This window comes from Schistocerca cancellata, chromosome 7 (genome assembly GCF_023864275.1).
Source record: "Schistocerca cancellata isolate TAMUIC-IGC-003103 chromosome 7, iqSchCanc2.1, whole genome shotgun sequence".
NCBI classification, from domain to species: Eukaryota; Metazoa; Arthropoda; class Insecta; order Orthoptera; family Acrididae; genus Schistocerca; species Schistocerca cancellata.
Window position 1 is genome coordinate 11,752,227 of NC_064632.1, and position 6,110 is coordinate 11,758,336.

Below are 6,110 nucleotides of genomic sequence, written 5' to 3' on the forward strand. Positions count from 1 at the left end.
CTGTTTGTCCAGATGCAAATTACAAAATGTTTCAAGCAAATGTTCTTTAGCCATCAGGGGGACATCAATCAGCATGATTGCCTTCATTGTAGCTTTGTTTTTTACGAAGATATGAGCTGCGGTATGACTTTTTTAAATGTCACCCTGTATCGTTTATTCGGTAATTCATTTCCTCTCCTAAAGACCTATTCAAAAATGTATCACAGTGCACCATTCACTGTAACACAATGTTATTAATTACATAAAACAACATTGACTTTGAGTCCAGGATCACAAATTCGTTCACTTGCTGGAGTTGTCAGAAAACAAGTGAAAACCAAATAAAAACATAACACAAAATTGACATTGACTCTCCTGTACCATTGCCCAGGAGTAGAACATTCAAAGGTGCTCAAAGTAGTGACCCTGGACACTGATACACTGGTGCACTCGTTGAATGAAAACATTATCTACTGCTTCCAGTGTTGCCTGCTGAAGAGAACTACAAGCAAGCACGATACGTTCCTGCATGTCCTCTGGAGTTGTTGGAATATCGTGATAGACAATGTCTTTAACACATCGTCAAAGAAAAAAGTCCAGAGGGTTTAAGTCAGGAAACCTAGCACGCCAAGTCACTGTTCCTCCTTGACCAATCCATCTCTCAGGATACCTTCAGTTCAGAACACGACGTGCACGCAAGACATTATGTGCTGGACACCCATCGTGTTGATACCACATAAGCATTCTGGTTCTTAGTGGCACTTCATCCAGGAGAAGAGGAAGAATTCATCTGAGGAAGTTGCATACACTGTGCCATTTTAGACTACCATTGATGATATAAGGACCCATAATTGTAGTACCAGACATCCCACACCAGATGTTAACCTCCATTGATGCTGATATTCCACCTGTCTAAGCCATCATGGGTTGTCACTGGAGCAATAGTGCATGTTCCTCGTATTTATTTGTCCTGTAGTTGAGAAAGAACATTCATCAGTTAACAGAACATTGAAGAAGTAGTTCAGGTTGGCGAGGATTTGCTGCTGTGCCCACTGACAGAACTGTACACGATTCTGGAAATCATTCCCATGCAATTCTTGATATAGGTGTACATGGTAAGGATGGAACTGGTGACATGTAAGAATACGGTGTACACTGGTTTTAGGAATTCCAATATCGTGTTCAAGCTGTCATGTGCTTGCATGTGGATTCATAGCAACAGAAGAGAGAACAGTAATTTCAGCAGCTTCGTCTGTGCAAGTGCTACGATGACTGCGTTGTCGTGGGTTGAAACTTCCCGTTTCCTGAAGCATCACAACAAGGTGTTTCTCTGCCTGCATAGCATTTTGCCTACCTTCAACAACAACAGTAAAAGAAACATTATGTCAATGCAGTTTGTAGGAAGTACAGCCTTTACTGTATGCATACTCTACACAACAGTATTTAAAAGGACTAAACTACTGTACTAAATGTACCCGTACATAAGAAAACAGTATTGTAATTACTGTTCTGCTAACTTACATTCCCCATAGATGAGTAGCATTTCTACCTTCTCTTTGTTAGTGTACATTCTACTCACACAACTCTTCAACTGAAGAGGTTGACGGAATGATGGGTGTGCATTCTACTTACTTGGCCTCTGTCAACACCAACACAGCACGTGGATGTGTTCCATTACCCTGAGTACCTGCACTAAGTGCTGGGAGCCTCAACGTCAATGTTGTGTTATGTAATTAATAACGTTGTGTTTCAGTGAATGGTACACTGTGATACTTTTTGAGTAGGTCTTCAGGAGAGAAAATGAATTACCCAATAAAAAATACAGGGTGCCATTCAAAAAAGTCATATCTTTGTAAAAAACAAAGCTACAACAAAGGCAGTCATGCAGATTCATGTCCCCTGACAGCTAAAGAATATTTGTTTGAAACATTTTGTAATTTGCATCTGGGCAAACAGTTGTTGAGGGTGGTCAAGATAAACGGGACACTCTGTATATTGTACGGTTTGACCCCAAGATAATTTGTTATTGAAATATACCCCTGAAAACTTAATATAACTTGGATCATATGATGGGAACTTGTGTTTTAGACTAAAACCCAGTGGCAGTGTTTTGTTTTCATTCAGCAGGAACCCGTTTTCTTTAAACCAATAGGATGCTTGATCCATTGCCTTTGTAACACATGTTTGAAGGTTACGAAATCATTACTACTGTGAAGGAAAGTTGTATTGTCTGCGTACAGCACTGCTTTGGACTTAGTAAATGATGGCAGCCCAGTGATCATTATTAGGAACAGGAAAACACTTAGTACTGATTCCTGTGGAGCAACTACCTTAACTCATCCTATACTGGACATTTCTTTACCACTGTAGACGACTTATTTGTGATACTGTAGATAGTATTTTAATAGTTTATGGCTGTTATTTCTAATCCCTTAGAATTCCATTTTTTCTAGATATGGTGTATGCCCTATAAAGCCAAAAGCTTTGCTTAGATCACAAAAAGTGACTTTAGCATATTGTTTATCCTTGAACACTTGATGTAAGTATTCAACTACGGAGTCTATAGCGACAACAGTTGAAAATTTTTTTCTAAAACCATATTGCGCTCCACTAATTATTGCCAGATTTTTCAAAATAAACAAATAACTGTTGGTAAATTGCATCCAGTAATTTAGAAAAAGCTGGGACTACAGAAATTGGCCTATAACTCAAAGGTGAGTCTATATCTTCCTCTTTGTGTCCTGGAATGTGACCCTAGACACTTTCAATTCATCAGGAAAAGATACTACAGATATACACTTGTTTATGCAATATGTTAAGTAGTACATGTTACAATCAATCACTCTCCTTAGTAAGTTGCAAGATATATCATTTATATGTATGTACATTGTCTTATGATTTCAACCGGTTTTCTATTGTTAGGATGAAACTAAACGAGACTTCAGAGTAGGTAAACATATTTGTATTTATTGATGATCTACAAACATCAGGAGAAAGAAAACTGGCATTCTACAGATCGGAGCGTGGAATGTCAGATTCCTTAATCGGACAGGTAGGTTAGAAAATTTAAAAAGGGAAATGGATAGGTTGAAGTTAGATATAGTGGGAATTAGTGAAGTTCGGTGGCAGGAGGAACAAGGCTTTTGGTCAGGTGAATACAGGGCTATAAATACAAAATCAAATAGGGGTAATGCAGGAGTAGGTTTAATAATGAATAAAAAAATAGGAGTGTGGGTAAGCTACTACCAACAGCATAGTGAACGCATTATTGTGGCCAAGATAGATACAAAGCCCATGCCTACTACATTAGTACAAGTTTATATGCCAACTAGCTCTGCAGATGATGAAGAAATTGATGAAATGTATGATGAGACAAAAGAAATTATTCAGATAGTGAAGGGAGACGAAAATTTAATAGTCATGGGTCACTGGAATTCGAGAGTAGGAAAAGGAAGAGAAGGAAACAAAGTGGGTGAATATGGATTGGGGGAGAGAAATGAAAGAGGAAGCCATCTGGTAGAATTTTGCACAGAGCATAACTTAATCATAGCTAACACTTGGTTCAAGAATCATAAAAGAAGGTTGTATACATGGAAGAATCCTGGAGATACTAGAAGGTATCAGATAGATTATATAATGGTAAGACAGAGATTTAGGAACCAGGTATTAAATTGTAAGACATTTCCAGGGGCAGATGTGGACTCTGACCACAATCTATTGGTTATGAACTGTAGATTAAAACTGAAGAAACTGCAAAAAGGAGGGAATTTTAGGAGATGGGACCTGGATGAACTGAAAGAACCAGAGGTTGTACAGAGTTTCAGGGAGAGCATAAGGGAACAATTGACAGGAATGGAGGAAAAAAATACAGTAGAAGAAGAATGGGTAGCTCTGAGGGATGAAGTAGCGAAGACAGCAGAGGATCAAGTAGGTAAAAAGACGAGGGCTAGTAGAAATCCATGGGTAACAAAAGAAATATTGAATTTAATTGATGAAAAGAGAAAATATAAAAACACAGTAAATGAAGCAGGCAAAAAGGAATACAAATGTCTCAAAAATTAGATCGACATGAAGTGTAAAATGGCTAAGCAGGGATGGCTCGAGGAAAAATGTAAGGATGTAGAGGCTTATCTCACTTGGGGGAAGATAGATACTGCCTACAAGAAAATTAGAGAGACCTTTGGAGAAAAGAGAGCCCCTTGTACGAATATCAAGAGCTCAGATGGAAACCCAGTTCCGAGCAAGGAAGGGAAGGCAGAAAGGTGGAGGGAGTATATATAGGGTCTATACAAGGGCGATGTACTTGAGGACAATGTTATGGAAATGGAAGAGGATGTAGATGCAGATGAAATGGGAGATACGATACTGCGTGGAGAGTTTGACAGAACTCTGAAAGACCTGAGTCAAAACAAGGCCCCGGAAGTGTAGACAACATTCCATTAGAACTACTGACGGCCTTGGGAGAGCCAGTGCTGACAAAACTCTACCTTCTGGTGAGCAAGATGTGTGAGACAGGCGAAATACCCTCAGACTTCAAGAAGACTATAATAATTCCAATCCCAAAGAAAGCAAGTGTTGACAGATGTGAAAATTACTGAACTATCAGTTTAATAAGTCACAGCTGCAAAATACTAACGCGAATTCTTTACAGACGAATGGAAAAACTGGTAGAAGCCGACCTCGGCGAAGATCAGTTTGGATTCTGCAGAAATGTTGGAACACGTGAGGCAATACTGACCCTACGACTTATCTTAGAAGCTAGATTAAGGAAAGGCAAACCTACATTTCAGGCATTTGTAGACTTAGAGAAGGCTTTTGACAATGTTGAATGGAATACTCTCTTTCAATTCTAAAGGTGGCAGGGGCAAAATATAGGGAGCTAAAAGCTATTTACAATTTGTACAGAAACCAGATGGCAGTTATAAGAGTCAAGGGGCATAAAAGGGAAGCAGCGGTTGGGAAGGGAGTGAGACAGGGCTGTAGCCTCTTCCCAATGATATTCAGTCTGTATATTGAGCAAGCAGTAAAGGAAACAAAAGAAAAATTCGGAGTAGGTCTTAAAGTCCATGGAGAAGAAATAAAAACGTTGAGGTTCGCCGATGACATTGTAATTCTGTCAGAGACAGCAAAGGTCTTGGAAGAGCAGTTGAACAGAATGGACAGTGTCTTGAAAGGAGGATATAAGATGAACATCAACAAAAGCAAAACGAGGATAATGGAATGTAGTCGAATTAAGTTGGGTGGTGCTGAGGGAATTAGACTAGGAAATGAGACACTTAAAGTAGTAAAGGAGTTTTGCTATTTGGGGAGCAAAATAACTGATGACGGTCGAAGTAGAGAGGATATAAAATCTAGACTAGCAATGGCAAGGAAAGTGTGTCTGAAGAAGAGAAATTTGTTAACATCGGGTATAGACTTAAGTGTGAGGAAGTCGTTTCTGAAAGTATTTGTATGGAGTGTAGCCATGTTTGGAAGTGAAACGTGGACGGTAAATAGTTTGGACAAGAAGAGAATAGAAGCTATTGAAATGTGGTGCTACAGAAGAATGCTGAAGATTAGATGGGTAGATCACATAACTAATGGGGAGGTATTGAATAGAATGGGGGAGAAGAGGAGTTTGTGGCACAACTTGACAAGAAGAAGGGACCGGTTGGTAGAATATGTTGTGAGGCATCAAGGGATCACAAATTTAGCATTGGAGGGGAGCGTGGAGGGTAAAAATCATAGAGGGAGACCAAGAGATGAATACACTAAGCAGATTCAAAAGGATGTAGGTTGCAGTAAGTACTTGGAGATGAAGAAGCTTGCACAGGATAGAGTAGCATGGAGAGCTGCATCAAACCAGTCTCAGGACTGAAGACAACAACAACAACAACAACAAACAACATTGTTTGAAATTAACTATGATTAACTGATATCAGATGTGATAATAGTATTTCCTACTTCTCCAACTCATTTAATAAATAAAATAGTTCAAATATTTGTGGCACTTATCAATTTTTTTAATGAAATTATGTGCTTTTTTGGGTTTCCACAGTGGTTTTTTTATACTCATGCCTACATTTAATGCAGGCTAATCTGACATGGTCCATCTTCAGACTGTTACATATATTGTACAACAGCATTAGTTG